This window comes from Microcaecilia unicolor, chromosome 3, assembly GCF_901765095.1.
Source record: "Microcaecilia unicolor chromosome 3, aMicUni1.1, whole genome shotgun sequence".
NCBI classification, from domain to species: domain Eukaryota; kingdom Metazoa; phylum Chordata; class Amphibia; order Gymnophiona; family Siphonopidae; genus Microcaecilia; species Microcaecilia unicolor.
Window position 1 is genome coordinate 348457193 of NC_044033.1, and position 20305 is coordinate 348477497.

The 20305-nt window shown below is 42.0% G+C and overlaps 1 protein-coding gene across 1 annotated transcript in view; it reads right to left on the reverse strand.

The window, feature by feature from the left end:
- LOC115464749 (pleckstrin homology domain-containing family G member 1-like) overlaps positions 1–20034 on the reverse strand; it is a 151200-nt gene extending 131166 nt beyond the window's left edge. Inside the window, exon 1 of the mRNA XM_030195104.1 lies at positions 19720–20034. The gene's annotated coding sequence lies outside the window, so the exon portion shown is untranslated. The remainder of the gene's footprint in view (positions 1–19719) is intronic.
- Between the last annotated feature and the right edge of the window lie 271 nt (positions 20035–20305).

The window sequence follows — 20305 nt, forward strand, 5'->3', positions numbered from 1 at the left end:
ATGTGCAATTTCCCCCTCTGATTTTAGAAAAGGAAGAAAGGGTGGCAGGAGGTGCAAGAAGAATGTGAGCATGAAGTGGGGGAAGGAGAGATTGGGATTACCTGGTAGAGAGCTCAGCATTAATCTTGTGAACCTTATCATTGAGGCAAACAGCCATAGTCTCTGCAGAAACTGAAGGGGAAGTTGGTGGTGGAGAGACTTCAGTGTGGTAGAGACAGTGAGGGTTGGAGGCAAGAATTTGTTAAATTGATACGGTACTCTTGTTCAATGAATACAATATCAAAATGGAAGGAGGTCAACCAGAAGTTTGAAATGTATGAAGTCAGCATGGGCATGGTATTTTAGCCAAAGGCACTCTGCAGCATGGGTACAAGAACTAGGGTAGCAGATTCTGGTGGTGGTGTTTGGTACACTTAACACAATAGGTGATGGGAGGAGCAAGAGCATCCAAAGCAAAGGATAGTGTTATAGGAAGAGACTGTCTCACTGACGGATGAGGATAACAGTGGATGAGAGGAGAGATGAGAGAATGCAGAGACATTATGACTCAGTAAGTGCTGAGAAATATCATTTTTGTACAAAACATCATCATCCTATATAATAAAACGCACCTCCAACATTCTGAAGCTGACTGCATGGCTGAGGTATTCCTGCTCTCTGTATCCATCTCCTGAATTGACATCACGTACGTCCGGGTTCGTCGCAAGCAGAAGCACACGAGGTTTCTCAGCTTCAGAATGTTGGAGGAGCATTCTATTAAATAGGATTGGTCAGTTCCTTGAAGCACAGCCAGAGCTCAGCGTCCTGCACAGTAACGCTCAGACACCAGAGAGAGGGAGGGAGGGGGGGGGGGGCGGAGGCATCTCTGTCACACACACACTCTCTCTTTCTCTCACAGTCAATGTCTTTCTCTCTCTCACACACTCTATGTCTCACACTGTATCACATTTACTCTGTGTGTCACACAGTCACTCACACACTCTCTTGGTCTCATACACTCAGTCTCACAGAGAGTCTGTGTCTCACACACACACTCTCTCTTGCACACACTGTATCTGTGTAAAACACACTCTCTCTCACACTGTGTCTCACATACGCACTTGCACACACTCTCATTCTCACACAAACACTCTCTCTCTCACAGACACACTCACACCCAGACTCACTCTCTCTCTCTCTCACACAGTCACTCTCACATACACTCTCTCAAATATACACACTCCGAGGAAAACCTTGCTAGCGCCCGCTTCATTTGTGTCAGAAACGGGCCTTTTTTACTAGTATGTATGCATATGTGTATATATATATATATATATATATAATGATTACAAAAACACTGAAATTCATGTGTGGCAAATGGCAGTGAAAGAGTTAAGAGAATGATAACTGGGGGGGGGGGGGGGGGGGAGGGCCCTCTGTGGTACTCACTTTCCCTTGATGCCCTAAGCACATGCTTATTTTGCTTAGTGGTTAATTCAGGGCTGGTTAATAGCCTGAAGATTCCTAAATGTGTTGGTGGTTGCACAAGAATGTGAAGGAAGGTGAAAGTTATCAAATGATGGCCAGACAGGTGAAGAACTACACTGGAGAAGTATAACCAGTGATATGCCACAGGGATTGATCCTTGGTGTGGTTGTAAGAGAGTGTAGCCACCTTGAAACGGATAATCAACATGAAAACGTATATACAGAGAAACTTAAGAATTTTCTAGAATTTGGCAGTTATGATTTAATGCTTAAAAAAAATTCAGTCATGCATCCGTGCTGCAAAAACCTGAGGCACTACAGTGTCAGGGTGAAGTACTTCTGTCCATGAAAGAAAAGTGGAACCTGGGGGCGATTATATTTAATTTCAAGTTGGTCAAACAGGTAGAAAGAGTGACAGCAAAATGCCAGAAGAACACTTGGGTGCACAGGGAAATGAATGACCAACAGCAACCAAAAAAAAAAAAAAAAGGAGGTGAGAATGCCTCTGTATAAGTCTCTGGTAAATTTGGAGTACTGTGTACAATTCTGGAGACTGTATATAAGAACATAAGCATTGCCATACTGGGACAGACTGAAGGTCCATTAAGCCCTGGCCAATCCAGGACACAACTACCTGGCAAGATCCCAAGAACAGTAAAACAGATTTTATGCTGCTTATCCTAGAAATAAGTAATGGGTTTTCCAAAGTCCATCTTAATAATGGCTTATGGACTTTTCTTTTAGGAAATTATCCAAACCTTTTAAAAACCCTACTAAGCTAACTGCTTTTACCACATTCTTTAGCAATAAATTCCAGAATTTAATTACACAAGAACGTAAGACCTTTGAAGTCAGAATGATTGAATATTTTAACACCCAACAGAAAGGACTTAACAAGGATCTGGGGTTCCTAACCCATTATAAACCATAAAGCTGTATGTCTCTGTTGATCACCCCACCCCTCACCTATCCACACCCATCCTGTTAGAATATCAATGATATGCTTTGATGTCCCCATGCACACCTCCGACCCACCCCCATCCTCCCACCCTGTCAGACTGTCATAGTAATGCTTGAATGTTTTCACTTATATACACTGTCAGCTACCACATTTGCTTATTTCCGATCTGACGAAGAAGGGCAACGTTCGAAAGCTAATCAAGAAATGTATTAAGTTATGTCCAATAAAAAAGGTATCATCTTATTTTCTTTTCCATGTTTTATTTTGTTTGATTTCTATTGATAAACTTAAGAGTGGACTAACATGGCTACCACACTCCTCTACTTACGTTGAGTGAAGAAATATTGTCTCTACATTGTTTTAAATTTACTACTTAGTAGCTTCATTATGTGCCCCTAGTCCTAATATTTTTGGAAAGAGTAAACAAGCGATTCATGTCTACCCATTTTACTCCACTCATTATTTTATAGACCTCTATCATCTCCCCTCAGCGGTCTTTTTTCCAAGTTGAAGAGCCCTAACCGCTTTAGCCTTTCCTCATAGGGAAGTCATACCATCCCCTTTATCATTTTCATCGCTCTTCTCTCAACCTCCACTATATCTTTTTTTGCGATGCAGTGACCAGAATCTCACACAGTATTCAAAATATAAATAGGATGGAGTCAGTCCAGAGGAGGCTGCTAAGATGGTTAATGTTTAAACTACTTTTATTCAGGATCTGAAGAACATCATACAATCACCTAAACAATAAAGCTAGTTAATGTCAATAATCAGATACAACACAAGGATAAGAGAACAGAAACAAAGTGCCAACAACCGATGATCTCAATTTTGTTACCATCCCTCTACCACTTATCCATGTAATCTTTAACTGGAAAATCAGGACACTGATGGCCTGTGTCTGGGTTTTTATGACTCCAGGCCTTACATAAGAGTGAGTGGTTACCACAACTCCCCCCAGGCAGAGGACCTCAACATGTGCATCCTCTAATCAAGATGCACATCTTGGAACACCATTATATCTGTTCAAGACTATACTTTGTGCTCTGGGGGAAATTGTTAGGAGATATCCATTCCAAAGAGCCATAAAGGCCCTTTGCCTTTTAGGGGTGGTATGTGCAGCCTGCGCCTCCCATAACATTAAGGCATTTAGTTTATTTCTCCGATACCAGGAACATCTTGCAGCCAGTGGTTGAGTATACACTTCTTTCCCAGAGCATAGGCTTTGCTGAGAAAGAAACAGGAAGCTTTACCCTGCATCCCCATAGGCCTCCCACTTAGCCAAAAGAATTCCTTTCCAAGAAGAAAGTACCTGCTGACCAATAATAGTCCCCAAGTATCCGTGAATCTGTCTCCAGAATGCCTAGATACCTTGGCATCTCCAGAGAGCATGAAAAAAAAGGAGTTATCCCCCAGCTGACACTTAGAACATTGTGCTGTAGGTGCAAATTCTACTCCAGAGGACTGCACCTGTGGGATGTATGCTCTATAAAGGATGTAGAATTGATTCTCCTAGAGCTCAGCACTATAAACTTGAGTAGGAATGGCCTTAATCAACTTAGGAAAATCTACTCCCTCCAACCCATACCCAAGGTCTCTGCTCCATGTATCCCAGAGAGGCCCATACTCCAGCAGAGGGAGGAGAGAAGTTAACGCCTTATGTAGCCCAGAAATGGAAACCTGTACAAAAATGTTTTCTTTTAAAAACTCCCTGAGCTTCCAGCCTAAACCTGTTTGTAGGGCTGACTGATCTAAAGTAGTATAATAGTAATTGCAGATATGCAAAATAGTCTTTTTTGAAGCTAGCAAGAACCTTTGCTGTAATTCTATAAAAGGAATAGACTCTACCCTCCCCATTGAGAAGATGCTCAAACAAAATAATACCTGAGTTTGACCAGCCCCTAAAGAGGCCAGACTCCACACCAGGCTTAAAGTCAGTGTTACCTCCTCAAGGCAACAAGTCACTAACAAAAGGATTTTGAGTCCAGAAATTTAAGAGCTCTTTCCAAAGAGGGCTGCAACAATATATTATTGTCAACAGAACTCTGGCAAACTCCAAGTTCTGGCATCCAAAAGAAAATTTAAGTGCCACAGGGTGAATAACGCATGCTCCCTTTGCACTGGTGTGTATTGATCGGATTATCCAATCTCACAAATGTCTCAATAAGCGAGCTTGGTTATGGCACTTCAGACAGGGCAGACCTAGACCCCCCCCCCCCCCCCCCCGCGACCAAGTACCATAAAGGAATTCTATGCGCAGTTTTGACTTCTTGCACATGTTATTGAACACCTGTAGATCTTTCTGAAAGAGTTTAATTGGTTAGACTTGAAATCTAACCAATTAATAGACGTCATGTTAAAATAGTGGAGGAGTGGCCTAGTGGTTAGGGTGGTGGACTTTGGTCCTGGGGAACTGAGTTTGATTCCCACTTCAGGCACAGGCAGCTCCTTGTGACTCTGGGCAATTCAGTTAACCCTCCATTGCTCCATGTAAGCCGCATTGAGCCTGCCATGAGTGGGAAAGCGCGGGGTACAAAAAAAAAAATACATAAAGCCAGCGAGGAAAGACCACCATTTTGAAAAGGCTACTATGATGGTTAATGATCTTTGTCAAAGTATATATAGCAGATTTAAAGATCTCTATGTATACATTAGAAGAAAGATGGGAGAGGGGAGATATTTCATGGATGTACTTAAATGTCTATCATAACACACAGGACAGGAAGCTCTGGAATGAAGCTGAATAGGTTGAAGGTGAAAGAGGATAGTCTCAGGAGTAATCCAAGGAAATATTTCTTTATGGAAAGGGTGGTGGCTGTGTGGAACAGACTTCCTGCAGAGGTGGTGGAGATTATTTCATCTGAATTTAAGAACGTATGGGATGAGCACAGAGGATCTTTAGGAGAGAGAGTTTAGTAGTATGTGTGGATGGGTAGACTGGGTAGGCTTTATGGTCTTAATCTGCTGTCATTTTCTCTGTCTGTGTTACAGCAGTGGAGATATTTGCCCACATTGCTCAAGGGAAAGATGCTAGTGCACCAGACTATAGTTCTAAAGGGAGACGAACATGTTGATCATAAGAAGTCAATGTCCTAGGTAGCACAATTCTTGGCACCATTAAATCAAAGATCTCCAATTCTGGTCCTTGGAGTTGTCAATTGGTCCAATTGTCAGGATTTCCACAATTACATTACAAAAGATACTTAAACGCCGCAGCGGTTCAGTGCAACTAACAAAAAAAAAAACCCCAAAACAAAACCCTCTGAAATAAACAAAATACTCCCATCAGCTACAAAGACTATGGTACACATCTTTGCATATAGTAGAATTGGAAAAGGTGCAGCGAAGGGCGACTAAAATGATAGCGGGGACGGGACGACTTCCCTATGAAGAAAGACTAAGGAGGCTAGGGCTTTTCAGCTTGGAGAAGAGACGGCTGAGGGGAGACATGATAGAAGTATATAAAATAATGAGTGGAGTGGAACAGGTGGATGTGAAGCATCTGTTCACGCTTTCCAAAAATACTAGGACTAGGGGGCATGCGATGAAACTACAGTGTAGTAAATTTAAAACAAATCGGAGAAAGTTTTTCTTCACCCAACACATAATTAAACTCTGGAATTTGTTGCCGGAGAACGTGATGAAGACGGTTAGCTTGGCAGAGTTTTAAAAGAGGTTAGACGGTTTCCTAAAGGACAAGTCCATAAACCACTACTAAATGGACTTGGGAAAAATCCACAATTCCAGGAATAACTTGTATAGAATGTTTGTACGTTTGGGAAGCTTGCCAGGTGCCCTTGGCCTGGATTGGCCGCTGTCGTGGACAGGATGCTGGGCTCGATGGACCCTTGGTCTTTTCCCAGTGTGGCATTACTTATGTACTTACTTCTGTTGTTATGCAGGTATCTCATTTAAGTTCACTGTGGGACTCCTGAAATCCTGTCCAGCTTGAGCTCTCCAAGACCAAATTTCGGGACTCGTATGTTAAATCAATTTTTAGCTGTTCTTCTGATAGATAGATAGATAGATAGATAGATAGATAGATAGATAGATAGATAGATAGATAGATAGATAGATAGATAGATAGATAGATAGATAGATAGATAGATAGATAGAGCAAATTTAAAACTAGAATGGGGGGGGAAGCTGTCACCCAGGAGCGCATGGTTCGGTGTGGAATATCCTTGAGGGATACTATTGAAACAGGACATTTAAGGAATCCCAGTAGAGAGGTTTCAACAATGCTTAACGTACGCCAGGTGTGCTTAATGAGAGAGCAGGATAAAGGATGCACAATATCCCCTTCAACTTCTAAGCAGCTTGTAGAGCAAAAGAAAACATTGTTTTGAAGTGCCTGTATACAAATGCTAGAAGCCTAAAAAATAAGATGGGAGAGTTACAATATATAGCACTAAATGATGACGTAGATATAATAGGCATCTCAGAGACTTGGAGGAAAGAGGACAATCAATGGGCAACTGTGTTAACAGGGTACAAATTGTATCACAATGATAGAGAGGATCAAATTGGAGGGGGGGGGGAGTTGTGCTATATGTTAAAGAGGGAATTGAGTCAAATAAAATGAACATTCCACATGAAACAGATAGCAGAATGGAATCATTATGGATAGAAATTCCATATGTGAAGAGGAGGAGTATTCTTGTACAGCTGTACTACCATGTGCTGGGACAGAATGACTAGATGGATGAAGAAATGTTTACTGAGATTAGGAAAGCTGGCAAACTGAGCAATGCTATAATAATGGGTGATTTCAATTACCCCAATATTGATTGGATAAATGTTGCATGAGGGAGTGCCAGGGAGATAAAATTTCTAGATGTAATAAATGACTGCTTCTTGGAGCAGCTGGTCCAGAAACTGACGAGAGGGGTAGCCATTTTGGATCTGGTACTTGGTGGCATGTAGGGCATAGTGCAAGAGGTGGCGGTGTTGGGTACCCTGGAAAACAGTGATCATAGCATGATCAAGTTTGAGCTACTATCTGGGATGGACCCGCAAAAGAAATCTAATATAGCTGCATTTAATTTTCAAAAGGGCGGCTATAATAAAATGAGGAAATTTGTTAGAAAGAAACTAAAAGGATCGGCTGCAAAGGTTAGGACACTAAATCAGGCATGAATGTTATTCAAAAATACCATCTTGGAAGTCCAGTATTCCATGTATTTGCAAAGGTGGAAAGAAGAGAAAACATTAACCAGCATAGTTAAAAGGTGAAGTAAAAGAGGCCACTACAGCCACTGTCCTTCAAAGAATGGAAAAAGGACCCAAACAAAGAAAATAAGAAGCAACATAAGCACTGGCAAGTCAGATGCAAAGCATTAATAAAGAAAGCTAAAAGAGAATATGAAGAGAAACTTGCCACAGAGGCTAAAACTCACAGTAACAACTTTTTCAAGTACATCAGAAGCAGAAAGCCTGTGAGGAAATCGGTGAGACTGTTAGATCACAAAGGAGCAAAAGGGGCACTCAGGGAGGACAAGGCCATAGCAGAGAAACTGAATGAATTCTTTGCTTTTGTCTTCACGGAAGAAGATGTAAGAGATCTGCCTGTACCGGAAATGGTTTTCAAGGGTGATGATGCGGAGGAATTGAAAGAAATCTCGGTGAGCCTGGAAGATGTACTGAGCCAAATTGACAAATTAAAGAGTAGTAAAACACCTGGACTGGATGGCAGACATCCAAGGGTACTCAAAGAACCTAAGCATTGCTGATCTGCTGTTAGTAATATGTAACCTGTCATTAAATCGTCCGTAGTACCTGAAGACTGGAGGGTGGCCAATGTGACACCGATTTTTTAAAAGGGTTCTAGGGGTGATCCGGGAAATTATAGACCAGTAAGCCTGACACTGATGCAGGCAAAATAGTGGAAACAACTATTATAAAGAATAAAATTATAGAACACGTGGACAAACATGGTTTAATGAACAGAGTCAGCATGGGTTCAGTTGAGGAAGTGTTGCCTCACCAATTTGCTTCATTTCTTTGAAGGCGTGAATAAACATGTGTATAAAGGTGAGTGAGCCCATTGATATAGTGTATTTAGATTTTCAGAAAGCTTTTGATAAAGTTCCTCATGAGAGACTCCTGAGTCATGGGAAAGGAGGCAAAGTTCTGGTGTGGATTAGTCATTGGACAGAAAAGAGAGGGTAAGGTTAAATGGTCATTACTCTCAATGGAGGACAGTGAACAGTGGAGTGCCGCAGGGATCAGTACTGGGACCGGTACTATTTAACATATTTATAAATGATATGGAAATCAGAAACGATGAGTGAGGTGATCAAATTTACAGACGATTCAAAACTTGTCACGGTGGATAAAACGTGTGTGGACTGTGAAATATTGCAGGAAGACCTTAGGAAACTGGAAGACTGGGCGTCCAAATGGCAGATGAAATTTAATGTGGACAAATGCAAGGTGATGCACATTGGAAAGAATAATCCGAATCACAGTTACCTGATGCTAGGGTCCATCTTGGGGGTCAGCGCTCAAGAAAAAGATCTGGGTGTTGTTATAGATAATATGCTGAAATCTTCTGCTCAGTGTGCAGAAACAGGTCAAAAAAGCAAACAGGATGCTAGGAATTATTAGCAAAGGGATGGTGAATAAGACCAAAAATACTATAATACCTTTGTATTGCTCCATGGTGCGCCCGCACCTTGAGTATTGCGTTCTCGAAAAAGATAAAGTGAATTAGAAAAGGTTCAAAGAAGAGCTACTAAAAGGGGATGGAACTCCTCTCTTATAAGGAAAGGCTAAAGAGGTTAGGGCTCTTCAGCTTAGAAAAAGAGACGGACGAGGGGAGATATGATCGAGGTCTACAAAATCCTGAGTGGTGTAGAACGAGTAGAAGTAAATCAATTTTTTACTCGTTCTAAAAGTACAAAGACTAGGGGACACTCAAGGAAGTTACATGGAAATACTTTTAAAACAAATAGGAGGAAATATTTTTTCACTCAATGAATAATTAAGCTCTGGAACTCTGTCGTCGGAGGTGGTAACAGCAGTTAGCGTATCTGGGTTTAAAAAAGGTTTGGACAAATTCCTGGAGGAAAAGTCCATAGTCTGCTATTGAGACAGACATGGGAAGCAACTGCTTGTCCTGGGATTTGTAGTATGGAGTGTTGCCACGATTTGGGTTTCTGCCAGGTACTTGTGTCCTGGCTTGGCCATTGTTTAGAAAACAGGTTACTGGACTGGACTAGATGGACCATTGTTCTGACCCAGAATGGCTACTTTTATGTTCTTATGTACTCATTATTAATTTTTTTTAATCCTTGACATGTCATCTCCATATACTTCCTAGAAAAACCAAGCCACCAGCTTATTCTATGAACTATGCTCAATTCCCTTACCCTCTCTCCCCCAGTCACCAAAAATTGAAACGCCATACAGCCATATCTCACCTTGATATAGTAATTACAGTAATTACTATTTTACTGCTGCTAACAGTGAAACCTTTTCAAGGCACCGTTTGATATAAAGTGGATGAAGTACTGTGCATATCCTATTCATCTTCAAAGAACCACAGTGCTGTATAAATATACAAGATGCCAAAGCAGATTAGACCTACTTTTATTATCTTTCAGCGTCAGCCATGGTGATTCATACTGTTTATTAAAATCCAGACACTTGTCTGGAGATTAACTATTATCCATAAAGTGATTTAATAAGAAATTATGCAAGTTTTCTTTGACAAATCAAAGTGCATGTATTAGTGTTCATTCTCCTTTGATCAGGATATTGTGAAGAGCTGTTGAGTAAGGGTTTGCCGCTTTATTGAAATATCCTTGTAAACTACTGAAAATAATAATAATAACACTCAAGGTAAAATAATTTATACAGAAAGGCCCACACAATAGACAAAGTGCACAATACAGAAATTTGTAAAGGCAACCAAAGCTGACTAAATAATTTCTTAAATATTCTCCAAAACAGCCCCCAACAAAAACCTAAAGGCATAAAATAAAAGAAAACACTTACTCGATGGACTCTCATAACGTCACAAACATTTTTAAAAAGGAAATTGCTGATCTACTTTTAGTAATATGTAACCTGTCGTTAAAAATTGTCTGTAGTACCTGAACATTGGAGGGTGGCCAATGTAATGCCGATTTTTAAAAAAGGGTTCCAGGGGTGATCCGGGAAATTACAGACTGGTAAGCCCGATGTCGGTGCCAGGTAAAATAGTGGAAACTATTATAAAGAATAAAATTACAGAACACATAGAAAAACATGGTTTAATGAGACAGAGTCAAAATGGGTTCAGCCAAGGGAAGTCTTGCTTTACCAATCTGCTTCATTTCTTTGAAGGCGTGAATAAACATGTGGATAAAGGCAACCCAGTTGATGTAGTGTACCTACATTTTCAGAAAGCTTTTGACAAAGTTCTACATGAGAAACTCCTGACAAAATTAAAGTCATGGGATAGGAGACAATATTCTGGTGTGGATTAGGAATTGGTTATTGGACAAAAAACAGAGAATAGGGTTAAATGGTCATTTCACTTAATGGAGGGTGAGTAGTCGAGTGCCGCAGGAATCAGTAGTGGGACCGGTGCTATTATAAATGATCTGGAAATAGGATGCTAGGAATTATTAGGAAACTGTTGGTAAATATGACCAAAAATACTATAATGCCTCTGTATCGCTCCATGGTGCAACCTCACCTTGAGTACTGTGTTCAGTTCTGAATGCCGTATCTCAAAAAAAGTATAGCGGAATTAGAAAAGGTTCAAAGAAGAGCAACCAAAATGATAAAGGGGATGGAACTCCTCTCCTATGAGGAAAAGCTAAAGAGGTTAGGGCTGTTCAGCTTGTTTAGAGTTACCTATTCACACTTTTTTGGGGGCAGTAGTAGTATTTGACTGTGTGGAGACACTGAAACAGTGCTTTGTATTATTAGTTTTGAGCTATTGGCGATGAGCATTGTTTGGCATATTTGTACACTATGTTTGATTTTTAAATTGGTTAGATGTAAGGATGGGAGTAATTTTTGCACTCGGATATTCTTTTGTACTGCATATCCTTTTAACGTTTTTTTTTTTAGTCTTAGTGCTATCCTTGGTTATGCATCTGATTTTATATTTCTTTTTTTCGTCACCCAGTTTATTCATTTTGTATTCATATATTTATAGACATTTACAGATTAGATTATGCTTTTTTTAATTTCATGCATTGCACAGTGTTATACATATTTTGCTCCTATATTTAATATATATGCTTGTTTGTAGGCAATATGCACATTTGTGTGGGGTTTTTTTTAATGTCAATGAAGATTTGTGCATTTGGTAATGTATTGAAGATGATTTGACATTTTTATACTTTTCATTTTAAAGTTCTGTATGCCTTATTTGTGATTATTTATTGTTTTATGTATGTTTACAGACCCCTAACGAAGGCACAAGTGCCAAAACTTGGCCAAGGCGGGTCATTTTCCAATAAACCTTATTTGTAGATGAACTTGAGAGTTCCCCTTCTCTGGACTATTTCTCGAACATCCATGAGCAGCATATCCCCTTTTCCTTTCCCTCCCATCCATGAACAGCATGCCTCGTTCTCCTCTCCATACCCATATGCTGTATTTTCCGCTTTTCCCTCCCCCCTCCGTGTATGTGTCTTTTTTTCAGCCTCTCTCCCTGTACCCCCACTCCATCCACTTTTTTTTTTACAGCCCCCTCCCTCAACATGCTCTGGTGGTCTAGTGGCATCTTCGGGGCAGGAAAATACTCCATTTGTTCCTGCCCACTGCCGCTGACAGCTGCTTCTTACAAATGGCTAATGAGCTTTCAAGCTCTGAAAAAAAAAATCAAAACAAACCCACTGCACCTAAATTCTAATGTGCGCAGCCAAAAATGGGTGTGATTATGGGTGGGGAAGCAGGCATTTCACGGGTGTTCCAAAATTTATGTACACTGTTATAAGAGTATGCCCCTGTACGCCTAAATCTATGTGCTGGCGTTTACGCCACATTTCCCTTGCTGTAAATGGATGCATGTCATTTTAAGCACTCTGATATCAACCAAGCATAATTAAACTCTGGAATTCGTTGCCGGAGAACGTAGTGAAGGCGGTTAGCTTGGCAGAGTTTAAAAAGGGGTTGGACAGTTTCCTAAAGGACAAGTCCATAGACCGCTACTAAATGGACTTGGGAAAAACCCACAATTTCGGGAATAACATGTATAAAATGTTTGTACGTTTGGGTAGCTTGCCAGGTGCCCTTGACCTGGATTGGCCGCTGTTGGGGACAGGATGCTGGGCTCGATGGACCTTTGGTCTTTTCCCAGTATGGCATTACTTATGTACTTAAATATAGGCGCTGCTTGCAGAATACGCTTAGGTGGAAAAAAATTCCGTGCAGAGTTTTCAGCAGCCATATATAGAATCTGACCCTAAAGCCATTCGTCTAACAGAGGTTCCAATTCCAGTTGCTCCTCTCTGAGTCCTCCTCTTTTCAAGACAGCTGTCCACATCTTTTTCACATAGTATATGCTCTATTGCCTTAATTAACAGCTGTTCTCTGTATTTCTTTCTAATTCCACAGTATCCCTATGAAGGGAGAGAGCCTAGCATTGTATACTTTTCCTCAGAATGTAAGGAGCAATCTTTGGCCTCTACAGGGGCATAGCTACCACTGAGAAAGCCCACCAAAGAGCCCAGGGCCACCTGCTGTGCCACTCTTCTTTACATTTGCTGCTGCCTCCCCGCTTGCAGCCCCCTCCCCTCCCCTCCCCGTAGCATACACTCCTCTCTCTTCCCTCCCCTCCTGTATCTTTTGCTTGCTGCCCTCCAGCTTGCAAGCTTATATTGGATCACCAGCATTCACTGGCAGCGATGCAAACATACGCTACTTCTGGCCAGCCCCCTCAGTCTCCCTTCTTCTGCATCCCGTCTCCTCTGACACAACTTTTTGTGGGCAGGACATGGAAGAAGGGAGACTGAGGGTGCCGGCCGGCTGGCTGGCCAGTCTGTTTGCATCGCTGCCACTGAATGCTGGTGATCCAGTGTAAGCTTGTAGGCTGGGGGGATAGCAATAATGGGATGCACTGTAAACTTGAAGGGCAGGGCTGGGAGCAGAGGGAAAGATGCCGACCTCTGTGGGGGGTGGGGGAAGGAGGAGTTAAAGTAATGTATGCCAGCCTGGGGGGGGGAGACAGGGGTGAGAGAGATGCTGAGGGGGGGGAAGGGGGAGAAATGCTGGACGAGGAACAGAGGGGGCAAAGGGAAAAGATATGGAGAGACTGGACAACAAAGGGGGGGGGGACAGATATGCTGGAGAGCAAGGGGGTGGGAGAAAGATGCTGGCCCCAGGGTGAGGGATATAGGAGAAGGGGAAAAACAAACAAAGAGTGAACAAGGGGAGGGACAGAGAAGATATTCTGGGCATAGAGGACAGGGACATTGAGGGTTGATGCTGGACACAGAGGAGGGATAAGGGATATGAGAGGATAGATGTTAAACATGGGAGAAGAATGGAGACAGGGACACGACAGATAAAGGATGAAGAGGAAAGATAGATGGTAGATAGAGAGAGAAGAAATGTCAAAAGGCCAGAAGACCCTGGAAAAAAGGGTCAGGAAAAACAGAGAGAAGCAGAAAGGACCAAAACAAATGGAAAAATAAAATGCTCACACAATAAAAAGGTAGAAAAAATATTTTATTTTGAATTTAATTAGAATGTGTCAGAAGTGTACATCTCTGTTTCTATTTCTCTAACATTGCTGTACATGTATAGTCCGATTGCTTGAAATTTCCAGTTCTACTTCTGATCTGTAGTCTTTTGTTTCCTATTTGTTGAGGGTCTGTCTGTGTTTTGCACACGTGACCAAGATGTGATATTCTGCTAGCATGTAGTTTATGTGAGGTACTCTCCAAAGGTGTAATATTCAGCCCACGGTGTTAAGCAGCTTGTAAGCTGCTCACAGCTGTGGGTTGACCAACCCAGATATTCAATGCTGGGGCATCCACAGCTCCTGGCATTGAACATCCAGATACATGCAGTGACCTGCAGTTAACCCGGCACCAATTGATATTCAGCCTGGTGCCCAGTTAACTCAGCACATAAAGTTAAGACAGCGTTTTTGCTGTCCTAACTTTATGTGCTTGCTTAGCTAGTTAGCAGACTGAACGTTACCGCTAACCAGATAAATGCCAGCTTCACCCAAACTCTACTCCCAGACTGCCCCTAACCTAGCTGGTTAGGGCAGTGGTTCCCAAGCCTGGTCCTGGAGGCACCTCAGCCAGTCAGGTTTTCAGGAGACCCACAATGAATATTCATGAGAGAGATTTGCATGCACTGCTGCTACTGCATGGGAACCACTGGGTTAGGGGATGATTGGTTAGTGGGGATCTTCAGTGGAACTGCTTGGTAAATTGCCGCTGAATATCTGGGATTAGAGAGCTCAGCGGGGTTTAACTAAGCAGGCGCCTCCTACTGTTTAGTTTGTGTAGCAGCCTGGCTTGTTCTGTTTTTCAAACAGGAAGTATATTAGTAACTAGGAAAGAAGGCCCGTTTCTCAGAGCAATGAAACGGGCGCTAGCTTGTTTTTTTTTTTTTGGGGGGGGGGGGTGACTCACATACGGAGAGCAGGAGCATGGCCATGCAAATGGATTTCTTCTGTCAGCGCTGTTCGTGTTGTCGGTGCTGCAGTGTAAGTGAGCGGTTATGTCTTCATTGCTGCTGGCGCTCCGTTTCGTGCAGTGTCAGCGCTCCGCCATCGTCATCACGTAGTGACGTGAGGGCGGGGCACACACTGATGGGGAAAGCGGCTATCTCGACGCCTCAACTTCCGGTGGTGGCTTCATTTAGAACGTTGGGGTTGTGAATTATATAGATAGATATAGGATGCTGCGTGTTTTATAAGGGAAGGAAAGGGAAATGGGACTTGATATACTGCCTTTCTGAGGTTTTTACAACTACATTCAAAGCGGTTTACATATATTCAGGTACTCGTTTTTGTAACAGGGGCAATGGAGGGTTAAGTGACTTGCCCAGAGTCACAAGGAGCTGCAGTGGGAATCCAACGCAGTTCCCCAGGATCAAAGTCCACTGCACTAACCACTAGGCTACTCCTCCGCTCCTTTTATAGGTAGAGCTATTGCTTTTTGAGTGTTGGAGATTACTGCTGCTCTGTTATGACAGGTGTTCTATAGAGGTCTGGAATGTGTTTGTTTCTCACAGGATTTGGTTCATGGAGCTCTAAAGAGGTTCCACCTCCTGCCCATCCCCTTCAGAGAGATGGAGGTCCATCTTCATTTTTCTGCCCAGGGACAAATGCAAGGTGATGCACCTTGGAAAGAATAATCCGAATCATAGTTACCCGATGCTAGGGTCCACCTTGGGAATCAGCGCTCAAGAAAAAAGATCTAGGTTTTGTTGTAGATAATACACTGAAATCTTTTGCTCAGTGTGCGGCAGTGGCCAAAAAAGCAAACAGGATGCTAGGAATTATTAGAAAAGGGATGGTGAATTAGACCGAAAATACTCTGCCTCTGTATCTCTCATTGGTGCGACCTCACCTCGAGTATCGTGTTCAATTCTGAACACAATATCTCAAGAAAGATATAACAGAATTAGAAAAGGTTCAAAGAAGAGCAAGCAAAATGATAGAGGGGATGGAACTCCTCTCATATGAGGAAAGGCTAAAGAAGTTAGAGCTCTTCAGCTTGGAAAAAAAAAAAAGATAGAGATGAAGGGAGATATGATTGAAGTCTACAAAATCCTGAGTGGTGTAGAACAAGCAGAAGTAAATTGATTTTTTACTCATGCCAAAAGTACAAAGATTAGGGGACATTCAATGAAGTTGAATGGAAATACTTTTAAAGCAAACAGGAGGAAATATGTTTTCACTCAACAAACAGTTAAGCTCTGAAACTCTTTGCTGGAGTATGTGGTAAACAGCGGTTAATATATCTGGGTTAAAAAAAGGTTTGGACAGGTTCCTGGAGGAAAAGTCCATAGTCTGTTATTGAGACAGACATGGGGAAGCCACTGTTTGCCCTGGGATTGGAGCATGGAGTGTTGCCACAATTTGGGTTTCTGCTAGGTACTTGTGACCTGGCTTGGCCACGGTTTGGAAAACAGGATACTGGGTTAGACAGACCATTGGTCTGACCCAGTACAGCTACTCTTATGTAAAGTTTAGTCCTAGCTATGCCACTGAACCTCTATATATTTTACACACCATAATTAACCACTGTAAGACCACTGAGATCACCAAGTGCAACACTGAACTTTCTCAAGTTAACAAAACAACAGGTGAAAAGCACACTCACAAAGGCACTTTTTACCCAGTGAGGCTGTGTTAGTGAGTGTATGATTGCAAATCTAATGAGTATGGGTTGTCTCCAATTGACTACCTTGGGGAGGGTGGGAGCAGTAACGAATTTTTGCAAGGGGGTGGTTTTATGTGTGTATCAGTTTTATCCATTCTCTCTTTTCCTTGTCCTCTTCCTATTGCATACTTTGTTTCTTCCCCCCTCCTTCCTGTCTTCTTATTTTCCATCCCACCCACCTTCTGCACCTGTAGTCATTCCAGAGTCACTTGTTATGCCTGTGCTGGTGGGAGGTGAGTCTTGTCTCTTCCCCTCCCGCCCAGTGTGCTGTGACAGACTGAAAAGTGAAAAAAAAAAGGATCTATCTTCAGTCCATCTTCATTCCTTTTCCAATCTCTTTGATGTTTGAAGTATTTATAAAGTTCATACGTTTATTACTTATATCTCACTTTTACCCAAGGTGGGGAACAAACAGAAACATACATAATTGGCGGAGAATTCGCTGGTAGAATTTTCTTTCAGGTTTTATGTTTTTGAGACTCTGAAGTGGAGCAGGATAGCCTCAGGAACATTTCTTTCTGCTTGTTTACAGGTAGGGAGGTAGCATAGCCTTGGGCTCCCCTCCTGTGGTCCTGCTCACAGCTCCTAAAGACTCTCTTTTCATGGGGGGAGGGGCTTAGGCTAGCCACTGCTCCCCAATCCTTCAGCCTTTTAATCAGCAGATGGGGCTGGCATCACTGATGTTGCACCGTTCATATTTCAGCCCCCCTTCTTGCAGAGTAGTCAGGGGCCTCCCCACCCACCCACCTCAGCTCTGGATTCTGGTCTCTCTTGCTTAACCTTATCACCTTATGTATAGGTTTGTCCATGCATACATAAAACAAACCCCATGCGTATTGACAGATGGATGACCGACTTTGACAGTAGGTAAAATCACCTGCTGAGAAATATGCTTAAAAAAAAGGGAGAGAGGAATCCTCTTACAAAAACAAAAACACAATATCATCAAAACAAAGGAAGGGAAGGACAATCAGTACACAAATATAGAAAAAAAAATAAAATCCAATATTAAAATATTTATTGTGAACAATGTTTAATTTTTTTTTTTTTACTGTGTTAACTAAAAGAATATTGCTTGAACTGAACAATCACAAAGTATGTACTGGACATGGCTGTTTCAATTAGCTGCATTCATCAGGAGCATACTAAAACTTAAAAAAAAAAAAAAAAAGACATACAAAATATATAAAGTGATATTACAAACCTTCAATTTATAACAAAGAAAAACCCAACCCCAGCACAGGCACTACTAGTGACCCATAAACAAACAAAAAAAATTTCAAAATTACAAAAGCAGAATGCAGACACCATACTAAATAGTAATTACAGTCCACAAAACAACAAATATCAAAGAAACACTGCATCAAAATATATTACACAAATTCCCACGAAAATTATTCTGCCGTCAGAAGTCTGGGGATGGGGAGAGGAGAGGGAAACACTTGTCTACCAAAATGGTATGGCCTGAATGCCTATAAAGTGATGCCAATCTAAGGTGCATTATGGGTGTGGAGCAGGAATAGGAATTCCTGCAGGTAGTATACAGTTGCCTAGCCAAATAAATAAATATACACACACACATATACATAACACACACACACACAGATATCAAAATGCACAAAACCAGATTACAAACATATGTGTGCCTTTCTCTTCCATTACTAAACTACCCTGCTGCCCATTTGCTAGAGCAGAGTGGAGGAGTGGCCTAGTTAGAGCACCAGGTTTGCAATCCAGAGGTGGTCGGCAGTGTTGCCAGGTGGGCGGTTTTCCGCGACCCGCCGCGGGAAATTTTTGCCCGCGGCGGGTTGCGGTTTTTTGGGCTTCTTTTTTGGTTCTTGGGCGGTTTTTTTGGCGGTTTTTTCGGCCGCAGGGGGCAGGGTTAGTGACGTTTTGGGCAGGGCCGATGACGTTGGAGGCGGGGCCGATGACGGCGGGGGTGATGACGCGGGGGTGGGGGGGCGGGGTTTGAGTTTGGGCGGGTTTTGGGCTGGATTTAGGCTGTTTTGGGTGGGAAAAAAATTTTCCACCTGGCAACCTTGGTGGTCGGTTCAATTCCCGCTGCTGCTCCCTGTGATCTTGGGCAAGTCACTTAACCCTCCATTGCCTCAGGTACAAACTTAGATTGTGAGCCTTCTTGGGACAGAGAAATAGCCAGTGTACCTGAATGTAACTCACCTTGAGCTACTACTGAAAAAGGTGTGAGCAAAATCTAAATAAATAATGCTACCTCTCAGGCCGCATTCACACACACACTAAAAACTCCCCTTTTTGAGGTTGCTTCCACATCCTGCCCACTTCTCCATAGCACAGTCTCCTAGAATGTCTCGCTTGTCCCATAGGTTTATTTTGATAACATTATAACCTCTATTGGAGTACACACCTCTTTCTTTCTTGTATCTCGATAACGCTGCATACACCTGACGGCATTTTAAAGATTAGCAGCACATCCCAAGGAAATACATAACCCACGAGGTGACAGCCTATGTCCTTCTTCCAAAGAGAGGGGGAGCCATGTTCCACAGAGAGAGAGTGTTCATTCCCGGCAAAAGGTAAAAGACGGATACTGCGGGATCCTGGCTTTTCACCATCCCCTCATTCTCAACTAGCTCCAGGACTACACAATTATCAAGAAACCGGAGAAGAAAGCTGAACGAAGCCAGCAACCGGCATTCTCTACATCAGTTACTGAACGCTTTGTTAGGTAATTTGGTTTTCCAACTCCAATTGCGATAGAGGAGATTAATTCAGTTTCACTTTGACCGTTTTACTATGGAAATGATTATTTTTTTGTTTTTACATTAACAGCTGATCAACTTTACCATAGTAATCCTGAAGTTTATTTTGCAAAAAAGTAAACACCCAAGTTCACAGAACAAAACGCAAAGAAACATATATACACACACTTTACCGATACAATAAGGCTTTTTGAAAAACTTACTGTAAAGTATCACACCGGCAACGTCCTCCTGAACACAGGCTGATCACATCATCGTTTGCTGTCTTCTTTCAAAACAGTAACTCGGTAGCGACAGAGAGAGACCACCGTGAAGCACTCCAGAATGTTTTGGTGCTAAAGTCCCTTAAGTTCCGGCGATCAAAAAGACGTTCTAGAAGCTAATTCAACTGGCTAAACTCCATTATGCCTACAAAATCTTGAAAGAAACGGAAAACAAAGGTTCTTGCAAGTTGCAATACAGTGTTCTCCAGATCGAGAATGAACCTGGTTGTTGGGAGGATGCATTATTATCCTCATCTCATGCACACAGGCAGCAGACTCCACTGATTCCCAGCACAGTACTTTCTCCTCCTAACTTAGTGAAAGAAAAAAAAAAAAATCTCAGCACTCCTGCCTGCCCCCTAGCTTTCTGGTCTTCCCTGAAATATGGGATGGATCGTCGTTTGCTGGCGATTCAGGAAACAAAGCTCTCATTAAGACCTGACCAGGATTTTTTTTTAATTCAAACATTTTATTGACTATTTATAACAAAATACAACTGAGGACTATATAAAACTCATTTTAACAC